General features: G+C 38.6%; 1 pseudogene; it reads right to left on the reverse strand.

Moving 5' to 3' along the window:
• Nucleotides 1–11,961: 11,961 nt before the first annotated feature.
• On the reverse strand, nucleotides 11,962–12,498 carry LOC118827832 (annotated as a pseudogene).
• Between the last annotated feature and the right edge of the window lie 3,636 nt (nucleotides 12,499–16,134).

The raw sequence follows: 16,134 nt of genomic DNA on the forward strand, positions 1-16,134 counted from the left end.
TTAGCTTACAGTGATGGTAACTTTTAATAAATGTCTCTTGCAATTATGTCCTGTCCTGTACCACCTAGCACATGGTTATTGCTCAGAAATTGTTTCACATTTGTGAGTCTTGACTCTCTAGAGGAGATCTTAACCTAGAGTCTGTGAAATTACATATATAATAGATAAAGTAGATCTGTACATCCATATCCATAGATATCTCTATCTCTATCTCTGTCTCTGTCTCTCTCTGTCTCTCTCTCTCTCTCCCTTTCCATTCATCTATCTATCTATCTATCTATCTATCTATCTATCTATCTATCTATCTATGTGTGTAGCTATTTCAATCTCATTTGTTTCCTTTCCTATGCATTTATTTCATGTACTTAACAATGCTGTTTTGAGAATGAGCCCATAAACTTTACCAGACTGCCAAGGAGGTCCATAAGACAATAAAGGCTAAGAACTTCTAAAGTATATGCATTTGAGGGCCAAAAATAAGTCAGATACCTTCATTCCATCTCTTCCACCCCCTAAGCTCATAGCTCAAGGCTTATCCCATGGTGCAATAGGTGTTTATTAGTATTTGTTTTGATTGACTTATCCTAGTTAATTAATTCAACTGCTTTGCTGGGTGTCCTAATAAATAGTAGCTAGCATTCATATATCACTTTAAGGTTTGCAAAGCTCTTTAAATATGTTAACTCATTTGATCCTCAAACAACCCCAACATGTAGATGGCATTATCTTCATTTTACAGATAGGGAAACTAAGGCTGAGAGAGGCTAAGAGGCTTGCTCAGTCACACAGCTAGTGAGTGTTTGAGGCAGAATTGAAACTCTAATCTTCTGAATCCACATTCGAATTCTATGCACTGTCCAGCTGCCTCTAAAATTGGAGTTTTCCTACACACCTAGACTTAGAACGTAGGGATGCCTGCAGCCTCACTGCTAACCATCTTATCTTGCTTCTCTATCATGTCTCCAGAAACAACATGATACAATAGAAAGAACACTGATTTTGGAGCCAAAAGATTTGACGAGAAATGGAGTTATAGCTACTTACCAGCTGTGTGACCCAGGACAAATCCCTGAGTCTTATGACACAGTTGTGAGGAAAGTATTCTGTAAGCTACACAGCAAAATGTAAACATGAATTATCATTTCTATGGCTTCATAAGGCTGCAAATTATGTTTAAAGATTTTTTTCACTTGTTGGTCTGTTTAAATTACAGTATAAACCCAGTGGCACCAATGACAAACTTCACAGTGTGTTTAGAGCCTGTTTGACCTTGGGTGAGACAAATATATGGGGATGAAATAATCATGACCCAAAATGAAACCACAAAATTTAAAAGAAAAATGTTTGACGTAAGGTAGTGTTTATGCACTTAGTACTGGAACGAGGATAAGGTAGATATTCTCTAGATGTGATCAGTTTTAGGACCCCTACCTATGCCCATATTTAGACCTAGCCTTAGGGTATTTTTGCTGCAATTGAATGGTTACCTCATTGTATACATTGGCAGAGACTACCCACCCATAAATCTGTGGATGCTTTCCCAGGTGGAGTGTTTATATAGCATAGCTTTTCTACTGCTTTGGGCTTTCTCTGGCAAATGGAAATACATCAGTGATGCAGGGCTGTCAGAGAGCCAAACAATAGATCAGAAAGACTCCCAGTGCTTTTTATCAGTGGAATGTGATATTCTATACAATGTTGTGATGGTTTTTAATGCTGGTGGAAATATAAAATGCATAAAGCCAAGAAATGAAATGGGTTTTATTCACTGAGGCTGATTTTCTAGCATTTGAGGACCTGTTTACTGACTGGAATCAGGTTACAGTAGCTGCTGGTTGAACATAAATATTAAATAATCTGCAGTTGCAATTGACAAGTGATTTAAGACTAAGAATACAAAGTAATGGAACATAGTGTGAGATAGGATGTGACATTTGTAGTCAGGAAGACCTGGGTTCAAATCCCACCTCAGATACTTATCACCTGTGTAAAACTAGGAAAGTCACTTACCCACTCTGGGCTTTATTTTTCTCATCTATGAAATGAGGGGATTGAACTCCATTACTTCTAGGGCCCCTTCCAACTCTAAGTCTATAGTCCTATTTGGCATTAGAAAATACTTTTGTCCTTTCAAAATCTTTCATTCCTCCAAATTTATTTTTTTAAAAATGCTAGTAGAGACTTTCCCTATTCTTTGAATTCCTATAATTGGCCTGGCCAGAAAAAGCTCCTCTCTTCTCTGAATGATACGGAATGAGGAAGAAACCATTAAATATAGGAGCATGCCTACCTGGGTGGAGAAAAGCTCTTCTCTTCTTTGAATGATATAGAATGAAGAAGAAGCCATTAAATATAGGAGCATACCTACCTGAGTGGAGAAAAGCTCCTCTCTTCTCTGACTGATATAGAATGAAGAAGAAACCATTAAATATAGGAGCATACCTACCTGGGTGGAGAAATCATGGTGAATATGGCCTTTGGGCTGGGCTTTCAGGGATAGGAAGGCTTTAGACAGGTAAAAAGGGTAATCTGTGTTGGAAGAATATTGTTAAATAATAATAATAATGATAATAACAATAACTTAATCATATAAAATGTTTCAGGGTTTACAGTGTGTTTTATATCCATTATCTCATTTGATCATACAACCACCCTGTAATGTAAATGCTATTTTTAGCTCCATTTTACAGGTGAGGAAACTAAGCCTGAGAGATGTTCAATGACTTGCCAAGGTCCCATAGCTAGTTAGTACCTGCTGTAGGAATTGAAATCGGGTCTTCTTGATCCCCAGTCCAATACTCTATTCACTCTGTTACATTGCATTTCATAGCACAAAACATGTTTGGAAGACAGCAGGCAAGCCAATTTGGTTGAGAACATGTTTCAAGTGATGGAGTAGTGAGCTATAAAGGTAAAAAAGCTATAAAGCTCCAGGCTGTGGAGGGCCTTGAATACCAGCTGTGGAATCCAGTCTTGTCAATACTGCCTCCATGATATCTCTCACATCTCTTGCCTTCTCTCCACTCAAATTATATCCTTTAGGATGTACTGTTGTAATAACTTCTTAATTGATTTTCCTTTCTTAAGTAGCTCCTCTCTCCATTCTGTCATCCACACAACTGCCAAAGTGACATCTTTAAAGTATAGCTCGGCCTATGTCTCTCTGCTCAATAGAATTCAGTAGCTCCCTATTACCCCTATGATATTAATAATAATATATAATACTTAGCATTTATATAGTACTTTAAGGGTTACAAAATGTCTTGCAAATATTACTTCATTTGAAAGGACCCATAAGTACACAAATATTTATAGCAACTTTTTCGTGATGGCTTTTTTTGTGAGAAGTGGAAAATGAGGGGATGCCCATCAATTGGGGAATGACTGAACAACCTATGGTACTATAAAAAATGATGAACAGGATGGTTTGAGAAAAACACAGGAAGACTTACATGAACTGATGCAAAGTGAAGTGAGCAGAACGAGGAGAACACTGTACACAGTAACAGCAATATTGTTACAACAATCAAGCGTGAAAGAGTTACTCTGATAAATACAATGATCCACAAGAATTCCAAAGAATTCATAATGAAAAGAAGAAAGAAATGACAAGCCACTCTAGTATCTCTGCCAAGAAAAAACAAAGATCACCAAAAGTCAGACATGACTAAAAATGACTGAACAAACATGATGAAAAATGTTATCCACCTCCAGAGAGAGAAATGATGAAATCTAAGGATATATTTTTTCTCTTTCCTTATCTCTTTCTTTTTCTTTCTTTCTTCCCTTCTTAATTTTTTCCTTCCTTTCTTTCTTCTCTCCCTCCTACCTTCCTTCCTTATTTTCTTTCTTTCTTGCAACATGGCTAATGTGGAAATAGGTTTTGCAGGACTTAATATTATAATGGGCATCATATTTCTTCCTTTCTCAGTGGGTGGGAAAAGGGTGAAGGGAAGAAGAGAATTCAGAACTGAAAATTAAAATAAGAAGTTAAAGATAAAAATACCAAATATTACCTTATTTAATTTTCACAACCACCTTTTGAAGATAAGTGCTATTATTATCCCCATTTTATAAATAAGAAAACTGAGGCATATAGAGGTTAAATGATGTACCCAGGGTCACATAGCTAGTAGGTGTCTGAGGCGAATTTTGAGCCTGGGTCTTCCTGACTCCAGGCCCAGCGCTCTATCCACTGCACCATTTATCTACCTTTTCTATAGTCCAAATGGACTGGACTTTTTGCTATTTTTCCACACATAATAAATATTCTATCTCCTGTCTCTGTGCTTCCACAAAGGCTTTTCTCTGTGTCTGGAATGTACTGGGGCTCAGAATACCTAGTTTTCTTCAAAGCTTATCTCAAACCCTACCAACCTCCTACATGAGGTCTTTCTTAATACCCTCAGCTGCTAATACCTTTTGTGTTTATTTTCCATATATTTTGTATTTGGTTATTTTGAGGAGATGGTAGGCAAAGTATTGAAAACGAACACAAAACTTCAAATGATCACAAATCAGGCAATTTATTACTCACAGGCAGGCAACCACGGGACTCTCCAGCCCTTCAGTCCCATGGGCAAACATGAGGAGGTGGTAGGAGCCTACAGCAAGATGCGGACCTTGATTGAGTTCCTACAACTATGATTCTCTGCCTCCATATCTGATTATTGTTACTGTACAGATTCACAAGGACTGAGTGGGAGGAGGACTTTAGGGAAAGTCAGTCAGTAGGTGGCCCTGACTACAACTCCCTCCAGTCCTTGAATCACAAGAGCATTGTGATTAAGAAAGTTTGTTAAGCTTGAATGTGAAGTTAATTAAGAAGTTTACTAAACTGATTAGGATTGTAAACTTTGCATTCCTTGCTTAAATGAAGCTGTCAAAACCAATTAAAGGGTATATAAAAACTTTCTGGTACACAAATGGGTCAATAAGTGGTCAAACATGAAGTCACTTCTCTCAGTTAGGGGCTAGCAATAGGTCAATCTTCACAGTTATTTGTGTCTCTCCAAGTAGAAAGTAAACTCTTTAAGGGATTGTTTCATTTTTGTTTCAACAGAATGACTGGCACATAGTAGGTACTTTTTAAAGTGTTTATTGATTAATTCTTTGATTGGAAATATCCATTTCTTTGTCACCTAGACTCCAAGCTAGTAGGTCAATTACTTTTAAGGGGTTATAAATGAAATGGAAAACATAGTTCTTATTTTCCAGTGGTAAAGTCCTAAACTTTACTATAGATTAAAAAGAAAGTGAAAAAACTAGAATTTTCCTATTATATGAATTTGGAATATTAGTGAAGGTTCTGAACTATGGCAGCTAGGTAGCACAGTGGATAGAGTGCCAGGTGTGGGGTCAGGAAAATTTCTCTTCCTGAGTTCGAACCTCAGACACTTCTTCTGGGCACTTAACCCTATTTGTCTCAGTTTCCTTATCTGTAAAATGAGCTAGAAAAGGAAGTGACAAACCACTCCAGTATCTTTGCCAAGAAAACCCCAAATGGGGTAATGAAGTGTCAGACACAATTGGAAAATGACTGAACAACAACAAAAACAACCCAACTCTGAACTACACAAGTGTTTCATATCCTGGAAATATTCAAACATCAGATAAAGAGAAGCAACTTGATTTGCAATCTTTGCAGCATTGAGGCTATATACAATGATTAGGATAAACTAGAGGCAGTGAAGGAAACCACTTAAGAAACTATTTTTAAAAAACGTTCATAGATAGAGATATATTAGATCAGCTACCATTCCACAGACATGATTTCATTAGAAGATGTAATGAGGATGGATGAACTGCATTATCGTAGATGAGATTTTGATAAGCATGATACTGGCACATTCCTTCTATTCATTTTTTTTACCATGCATTGCTCATGTGAATATTAAAGCAGGAGATGTCTGGCTGCATTCAACATTGGGAGAGAGAATAATGAATATTTCTGTATGTAGGACTGAGTGAAAATGCACATTCAAACGAAAGGTGGATGGTTCAAGACACTGACAGTAAAGGTTAATAGCTGATTAGCAGTCAGACAAGAATTGAACTTCATACAAATTATAATAAAATCAAAGTTGTATATTGCCATTACTTTGTGCATCTCTATATGAATTTTTGGATTCATTGCCAGTTGGCATAAAACTGATTTCTTAGCCACAGAAAAATGCAATTAAAGCAGTTGCTTCTAAAGTTTCTGTAGCAATAGCCCCATTTTGCCCAAGTGATTTTCATGCCTTCTTTCATAAAAAGCAATCTGTTTAGAGTTTTATTGTTTGAGTAATTTTCTTAGCACATACTAGATTCAAACAAAATTAATAAACTACTATAATTTTATATTACACAAACAAATCTCAAATATGTTGTAAAATACTACACAGATATTCATTGGTAAAATCCTTTGCAATTTTAAAGTTTTTAACTTTTAGAAATAATATCATTAGTGATAATATTATTCTTATGATGAATGACCTGTGAGAAACAAAAGAAGGAATTCTGTTTCCACGGGATTAATACTACTCCCATCTTTGCAGAAGTGATAGCAGGATGTAAGTCAGAGGCGACTGGTTCTAATCAGAGGGGTTACCTAGCAGAATTAGGCTTCTGACCAAGTAAAAGGTCAGAAGTTTGTATGCATGCTTAATGAGCTGTTTAATATTATCCAACCCACCCCCTCCCCCCGGGTGGAGAAAGCCAATTTAAATACACATGGGAGGGGCAACATATCAAGGAGAAGAACATAGAGAGGCCGTTCAGGAAGTTGCATTCAGCCAATGAGGAACAAGGGGAGAAATTCGAATTGGGAACAGGGCATAAAAGCTTTGCATTTGTCAGAGCAAGTGTGCTCCTTTAGGGAGTTACCCATTCACAATGAATGTAAAATAAAATAAGAGCTTTCCTGGCTTTATGATGAGTATTGTTCTTTCTAGAGTGAGCATGTTTCTCACAATCTTTTTTTTTTAAGCGTGAATCTTTTTGAAAGAGAAGTTATTGATGGTGGTGGTGTCCTTGGAGATATGGTTACTCATGCTACATTTTCAGCTATTAATCTAGACCAATAAGTTATTTCTATAACAACTGCAGCAGAAAATCCATTTTCACCCAAATGTGGTGTCAAGGAGGTAGCAAAATTTGTTTTGCTTTGTTTGAGAAAAGAGAGAATTCTTTAATGACTCATAGCAAAAGTTTAATAAGACTTTCAGGTTCAACTACTGTTTCAGTGTACTATCACAAGACAAGCCTTGTTATCTAGTCTTGTTCAAATGGAGTAAGAATAAATGTATCATATTTCTCCGTGGATGATAAATTCCTTATCCACTCATATTTGGGATTATCTAGATCTTTAAAATAAAATAATTGCTTCTATAAATTTCTCAAGTAGTTGATTTATATCTTTACTTCTATTTCATTTTCAGGGATGGGTTTTTATTGGGAAACACAAATTTTAAAAAATATATTTATTATTCATTTTCTAATTTGTTCATAAAAGTAACTGCTTTATCTTTCTGGATTAGAATATAATTTAGGAAAATGGTGGCTGAATAACAGGTACTCACTTAAGCTTTCCCCCAAATCCCTCCAAACATCTGCAAAAAATGACTCTAAACAAATTCTAGAGCTACAGAACCCACAAAATAACAAAGGGAAACAAGTTTCCAGACCAAGACGGCCTGGATGGTTGCTGGGAAGGGTCTATCGCACCATACTTAGAGCAGAGTGCAGCCCAGCCTGGGCCACACCAGGACAGACCAAGCCAGGAGTAGGTTGGGTAGAGCAGGCCTCAGGGCCCAGAATCACTAAGCTCTGTCAGTTACTAGACTTCTCAACCCACAAATGTCAAAGACAACAGAGGAGGCCAGTGAGAAAACTGCTGGATCTGGGTGAGAGAAGTGCATGGTCTGACCCCAGCCCCAGGGGTGGAGGAGGTGGCTGCAGCAGCAGGAGGAGCAGCAGCAAGCTCTGGCAGCTGCTTCCATAGCTCCTGCTGTGGCTGCTTCCGGCCACAAGCCCACATGGTGGGAGGAATCAAGTGGTGGATCAGAGCAGGAGTGCAGGGAGTGCTTTGCTGGCACAGAGGCAAGGTTCTCTTTCTTTGCTCTTGCTTGGATCTGGGTCAGGGTCCTGGTTGGTGTTTCTTGGGGAAGGGAGAGCACTGGTGTGGCACAGCTTGTGGTAACTGTGGAGTAGAAGTTGCTCTGAAAACAGCAGCACAAAACCCCTGAAGTCTGGGACAAAGCACTCTTTACTCTGAAAGCAGTCATACCCTGACAAAAAGCTCAAAAGTCAAGTAATTGACTGGGAAGATGAGCAAGCAGTATAAAAGGACTCAGACTATAGAATGGTTTTTGATGACAAAGAAGATCAAAACATACAGCCAGGAGAAGTCAACAAAGTCAAAGATCCTACATCAAAAGCCTTCAAGAAAAATATGAAGTGGTCTGGGCATGGAAGAGCCCAAAAAGGATTTGGAAAAGCAAGTCAGAGAAGTACAGGAAAAATTGGGAAGAGAAATGAGAGTGATGCAAGAAAATCATGAAAAACAAGTCAACAACTTGCTAAAGGAGACCCCAAAAATACTGAAGAAAATAACTTAAAAAATAGACTAACTCAAATGGCAAAAGAGATGCAAAAAGCCAATGAGGAGAAGGATGCCTTGAAAGGCAAAATTAGCCAAATGGAAAAGGAAGTCCAAAAGCTCACTGAAGAAAATAATTCCTTAAAAATTAGAATGGAGCAAATGGAAGCTAATAACTTTATAAAGAAATCAAGAAATTATAAATCAGAACCAAAAGAATGAAAAAATGGAAGACAATGTGAAATATCTCATTGGAAAACCACTGACCTGGAAAATAGATCCAGGAGAGATAATTTAAAAATTATTGGACTACCTGAAAGCCATGATCAAAAAAAGAGCCTAGACACCATCTTTCAAGAAATTATCAAGGAGAACTGCCCTGATATTCTAGAGCCAGAGGGTAAAATAGAAATTGAAACTTCTCAAAAAGATCCCAAAAAGAAAACTCCTAGGAATATAGTCACCAAATTCCAGAGTTCCCAGGTCAAGGAGAAAATATTGTAAGCAGCCAGAAAGAAACAATTTGAGTATTGTGGAAATACAATCAGGATAACCCAAGATCTAGCAGCTTCTATATTAAGGGATCAAAGGGCTTGGAATATGATGTTCTGGAAGTCAAAGGAGCTAGGATTAAAACCAAGAATCACCTACCAAGCAAAACTAAGCATAATGCTCCAAGGCAAAATATGGATTTTCAACAAAATAGAGGACTTGCAAGCTTTCTCAGTGAAAAGACCAGAGCTGAATAGAAAATTTGACTTTCAAATACAAGAATCAAGAGAAGCATGAAAAGATAAACAGGAAAGAGAAATCATAAGGGATTTACTAAAGTTGAACTGTTTTGTTTACATTCCTACATGGAAAGATGATATTTGTAACTCACGAGACCTTTCTCAGTATTAGTGTAGTTTTAGGGAATATACATATATATAGACAGAGGGCACAGGGTGAGTTGAATATGAAGGGATGATATCTAAAAAATTAAATTAAAGAGTGAGAGAGGAATATTTTGGAAGAAGAAGACAGGGAGAGATAGAATGGGGTAAATTATCTCACACAAAAGTGGCAAGAAAAAGCAGTTTGTTGGAAGGGAAGAGGTGGCAAGTGAAAGGAAATGAGTGAATCTTGCTGTCATCAGATTTGACTTAAGGAGGGAATAACATACACACTCAATTGGGTATCTTACCCCACAGAAACGTAGTGGGGATGTGATAAGAGGGGAGATGATAGAAGGGAGGGCAAATTGGGGGAGGAGATAATCAAAAGCAAACACTTTTGAAAAAGAACAGGGTCAAGGGAGAAAATTGAATAAAGGCGGCAGGATAGAATGGTGGGAAATATAGTTAGTCTTTCACAACATGACTATTATGGAAGTATGTTGCATAATGATACATGTGTAGCCTATGTTGAATTGCCTGCCTTCTCAAGGAGGGTGGGTGGGTGTTGCAACAATTCAGCTAGCAGCTGTTGTGGGGGTGAAAGACCAACACAAGCCTGGCAACAAGAGCTGCCAGCACAGGTTCTTTTGATCTGCTTTACTAAGGAAAGCAACGTTAAGGGATTAACAATCTTACTTTAATCCAACATATACATATAAACTCACTTAGTTCAGGGGGAAAAGCCAGCAACCCGAACTTCAGAGCAAATACAAACAAATTACAAACATACACAACATAAACCGGCCAGATCACAATTCATAGTTACCAAGAAACCATTAACATCTGGGTTGACGAGCCAGGAGACATTAGAGTGGGCTGCCCAGAGTCCCAAGCCAACACTCCTCCAGGAGTGAGAGCCTCAAGCAAACAGCTCTGTTCTCTCTTTTTATACAGTCTTTAGCTGTCATCAAACATCATCTGAGTGACCAGAACTTAAAGCCTACTTTTGACTCTGGTTTTAGCAACTCCCCTTAGGGCCCTGGGGGCTTCCCACCTCTCTCAAACTAAAGAATGAGCTTGCTAAACAGCCTGGGGCTTTGCACCTAGTAAGACTCAATCAAAGACACTTAATTAATTTAGCATTCTAAAACAGTAAAAAAAAAGTCCCATTTTAATTAATATTACAGTTGGGAGGGAAGAAAGGAGAAAATTTTGAACTCAAAGTTCTAAAAACAAATGCTCAAAAAAAGTTGTTTTTCCATGCAACTGGGAAATAAAATATACAGGCAATGGGGTATAGAAATCTATCTTGCCCTACAAGAAAGTAAGGGGAAAGGAAATGGGGGGGATTGGGGTGACAGAAGGGAGGGCAGACTGGGGAAAGAGGCAATCAGAATATATGCCAACTTTGGGGTGGTGGAGAGGGTAGAAATGGGGAGAAAATTTGTAACTCAAAATCTTGGTGAAATCAATGTTGAAAACTAAAAATATTAAATATTAAAAAATATAATTTAGATGACATTGCATTGATTTATTTAGAGTACTCATTTTTTAAAAAATATCCCCATGATATCTAAAATGAATTAACCATTACAACTAATAGAAGACAATTTCACCTTTTAGCTCAAATACCCTTCAAAGTGCCTTAGAATGAGAAAGATAGCTTATTTCTCAATACTATAGTAAATAAGTGTTCAATGCACTGCTCCCTCTCCCTCTCCCCCATAAGACCAGGAATCTGGAGCAGAATCTCAGAATCTATCTAGTTCAACTCCTTCATCTAGTTCAACTCCACAGATGAGGAAACTGAGGCCCAGAGACAAAATTGTATTGCCGAACTAGGATGATGGCTGTGTGAGTAAAGAGAAGGGGCCATTATTTAAGAATGTTGTCAAGACTGTCAAAGCAAGATTTGGCAAGTGATTATATATGTGAGATGAATGAGATTGTTTTGAACCTGGGTAAGGGAGGAATGATGAGAAGAATCCCTTAAGTATTATAAAGAAGTTTGGAGGAGAAGAAGGTTTGGGGAGAAAGATCATGAGTTCTGTTTTAGACACGTTGAGTTCCAGATAGTTATAGGATGAATACATGAACTACATTTTTTTTCCATAAATGGTGTAAATGGAACTTTTATTCCCAAGTCCTCACTTCTTGTCCTGGGGAAAACCACCTTATATTTCCAGTCTAAGGAATGTAATAGTGGCAAGGAGTTGATAAAACTGGTGGTAACACTCTTGAGGGAGGGGAAGGGAGAGAGGGAGAAAGAGCTGAGAATTTCTTTGACCACACACAGAGAGCCTCAGAGCAGCCATCCACATGTCTGCTCCTGAGTCATTCCCACCTGTTACCTGAGGGGGAATAGCAGTGTGACAGAGATTGGAGGCACTTGACCATAAAAAAAAACAACAACAAAAAACCAGCAATGGGGACTTCAATATTGTCCTACCCTTCCTGGGAAGGACTTCAGAATCTGTGCTCAACCACCTTCCACTCACGGGGTCAGGGCCTCCTGGGTGTCTCCCCTCAGGCCCCACCTCCACCTCTCTACTAATGCCCTCGGGCCTGGGGCCCCTGCCTCTTGGGCTGAGGGGCACGTAGTGGGGAGTCCGGGTAAAGGTTGTCCCAGACCAGGAGGAGCGTGTAGGGGCTGGTACTCACCCTCATTAGGGTCAAAGGGGTCCTTGCTGAACAGAAGCCACACAGCTGGCACATGTCGGCATACAGTAGGTGGGCCCAGAGCTTCGGGCACTGCAGGGACCCAGGCATCCTCAGTCTGCTGGAAGTGCAGGTTAGTGAGCTGATGCAGGCCAGGCAGGCAACGCTTCAGGATCTCTGTACAAGTCACAGCTTCGCCTGTGGCATGGCCTACACCATTGAACACTATTCCCTGGGTGCATTCCCTTTCTAGCCGGCCCAGTGCAAAGCCCAGGAGGTTACAGATCTTTCTGCCATACCAGACCACATTTCCAAGGTATCTGGAGGAAGACCTGGCACTGGGGGGACCAGTGGTGTGCTTGCCTTCTGGTAATCCTCCATGGCTGGTCCAGGGACCTTCACTGTGCCTCGGCCTCCTCAGGCCGCCAGGGACCTCATATGCTGGGGAATCTAGGTGTCTGGGCAATGGGCCTGAACTACATTTATATACATTTTGTTTAGCCATTCTCACATTGATCAGCACCTACTTTATTTCAGTTCTTTCCCCCCCATGAAACATGCTGCTACGAGTTTGTTTTTTTACTTCATGGGAGTGAGGGCAGTTGATGCATATACCTGGTAGTGGGAGGTCTTGGTAAAAGAGCATGAGCATTTTAGTTATTTTCCAAATTGTTTTCCAAAATGGTTGGGCTAGTTCCTAGAGCTGCAGCACCTATCTTCCATCCTTTATTAATTTTGCCAATTTGCTGTATGTAAGGAAAGATCTCAGAGTTGTTTTGACTTGAACTTCTATTATTTTTGTAATTTGAAACAAACTTTCCTATAGTTCTTAATAACTTACTATTCTTTTTTGAGATGCATTTGTTCATATCCTTTTACCACCTATGCACTGGGGAATGGCTCTTGGTCTTAAACATTTGTGTTGATTCTCTCTACAAATGAATTTTAACGGAGACAGTTTAAACAAAGATTTCTTTCTGAAGTATATTGTCATTAACTTGAGAAACATTAATGAACATGAATATTTTCCTATACAAAGAACAGAAAATAAGACTGTATATAAGATGTGAATCTTCATGACATACAGATTCTTTTTAAATTTCAGATTTGACATGGCAGCTCCACACTGCACTACTTGTCCCCTTCATTCTTCTCCCTTCTGTTTATTTTTTTTAATTTTTTATTTAATATATTTAGTTTTCAGCATTGATTTTCAGAAGAGTTTTAATTACAAATTTTCTCCCCATTTCTACCGTTCCCCCCCACTCCAAGATGGCATATATTCTGGTTGCCCTGTTCCCCAGTCAGCCCTCCCTTCTGTCACCCCACTCCCCTCCCATCCCCTTTTCCCTTCCTTTCTTGTAGGGCAAGATAAATTTCTATGCCCCATTGCCTGTGTATCTTGTTTTCTAGTTGCATGCAAAAACTTTTTTTGTTTGTTTTTGAACATCTGTTTTTAAAACTTTGAGTTCCAAATTCTCTCCCCTCTTCCCTTCCCACCCACCCTCCCTAAGAAGTCAAGGAATTCAACATGGGCCACATACGTATCATTATGTATAACCCTTCTACAATATTCATGTTGTGAAAGACTAACTATATTTTGCTTCTTCCTAACCTATCCCCCTTTATTGAATTTTCTCCCTTGACTCTGTCCCTTTTCAAAAGTATTTGTTTTTGATTACCTCCACCCCAATCTGCCCTCCCTTCTATCATCCCCCTTTTTTTTTATCTTCTTCCTCCTTCTTTCCTGTGAGGTAAGATACCCAATTGAGTATGTATGGTATTCCCTCTTCAGGTCAAATCTGATGAGAGCAAGATTCACTCATTCCCCCTCACCTGCCTTCTCTTCTCTTCCTACAGAACTGCTTTTTCTTGCCACTTTTATGCGAGATAATTTACCCCATTCTATCTCTCCCTTTCTCCCTCTCTCAATATATTCCTCTCTCATCCCTTAATTTGATTTTATTTCTTTTAGATATCTTCCCTTCATCTTCAACTCACCCTGTGCCTGCTCTCTCTCTCTCTGTCTCTCTCTCTCTCTCTCTGTCTCTCTCTCTCTCTCTCTGTCTCTCTCTCTCTCTGTCTCTCTCTCTCTCTCTATATATATATATATATATATACACACACACACACATACATATATACATACATACACACTCACATATACATATATATACATAAACATATATATGCATATATATGCATATTCCCTTCAGCTACCGTAATACTGAGGTCTCATGAATCATACACATCATCTTTCCATGTAGGAATGTAAACAAAACAGTTCAACTTTAGTAAGGCCTTTGCAATTTCTTTTTCTTGTTCTTTTTTCTTGATTACCTTTTCATGCTTCTCTTGATTCTTGTGTTTGAAAATCAAATTTTCTATTCAGCTCTGGTCTTTTCACTGAGAAAGCTTGAAAGTCCTCTATTTTATTGAAAATCCGTATTTTCCCTTGGAGCATGATACTCAGTTTTGCTGGGTAGGTGATTCTAGGTTTTAATCCTAGCTCCATTGACCTCCGGAATATCGTATTCCAAGCCCTTTGATCTCTTCATGTAGCAGCTGCCAGATCTTGGGTTATTCTGACTGGGTTTCCACAATACTCAAATTGTTTCTTTCTGGCTGCTTGCAGTATTTTCTCCTTGACCTGGGAGCTCTGGAATTTGGTGACAATATTCCTAGGAGATTTCTTTTTGGGATCTATTTGAGGAGGCGATCGGTGGATTCTTCCAATTCCTATTTTGCCCCGTGGCTCTAGAATATCAGAGCAGTTCTCCTTGATAATTTCTTGAAAGATGATATCTAGGCTCTTTTTTTGATCATGGCTTTCAGGTAGTCCAATAATTTTTAAATTATCTCTCCTGGACCTATTTTCCAGGTCAGTGGTTTTTCCAATGAGATATTTGACATTGTCTTCCATTTTTTCATTCCTTTGGTTCTGTTGTATAATATCTTGATTTCTCATAAACTCACCAGCTTCCACTTGCTCCAATCTAATTTTTAAGGTAGTATTTTCTCTCACCCACACTAGCTGCTTTGTTCCCTGACTGCCTCCCATCTCTCCAAGCTGCAATTCCTACAGTCTCTCTCCCAGCTCTGAGCTCACACGTCAACTTCTTGCTCCACCCCTTCATGCTGCACCCATTTGGCAAGCTTTCCCCACTACAGGTTCATGTGACTTAGGCTTCCATGTGACTCAGACAGTTCACATGGGTCTATTAATGGATGGGAAAGATCTTCAAATTGTTTTTACATTACAATTATAAACAAGACTAATTTTAAAAGTTTATAATAAAAATGAAATAAAAAGAATTCCTAGTTTCCTTTAATGTTCAATTCACTGCCACTTTCTAAATGGCATCTTTCTGATTCCTGCCCCACCCCCACCATGAGCTACTTTTAATAGACTTTTTCTCTATTTTGTACTTCCTTTTATGTATGCATGTTGCTTTTCTCCATGTCAAATATAAATTTCTTTGAAGGACATTTCTTAGTGTACCCTTTGTCTTGGCACATAATAGGCACTGAATACATTCTTGTTGAGCTGAAGCACATTCACACACACACACACACACACACACACACACTCAAGAAGCACTAGGGTTCAAGACTGATTCACAAATTTTCATTATTTAAATATACCAGCTAATCCACCATCCTTTTAAATACTTGCCATGAAAAAAAAGTGTTCAATTTTATGAAGCTGAGAAACTTAATTCCCCCTTCTTTATCCTATCTGAAAAATGAATGATATGGTCTAATGCTGCTATGGAATAATACAACAGATTTCACTAATCTACAATTCTGTTAGAAGACATAAATACCTCATGTTCCCCAATCATTTAAAGCTACGATAGCTGGTTGGTACTGATGGTATCCACTTCCAGGTTCATCCTCTCAAAATGTTGCTCTTGTTGGCATTTAAAGCCATATGTAACTTAGCACCTTTTTACCTTTCCAGTTTTCTTACACTTCTTTCCCATCCACCTACTCTATGATCCATTGAAAGTGGCC

This window comes from Trichosurus vulpecula, chromosome 8 (assembly GCF_011100635.1).
Source record: "Trichosurus vulpecula isolate mTriVul1 chromosome 8, mTriVul1.pri, whole genome shotgun sequence".
Classification (NCBI taxonomy): domain Eukaryota; kingdom Metazoa; phylum Chordata; class Mammalia; order Diprotodontia; family Phalangeridae; genus Trichosurus; species Trichosurus vulpecula.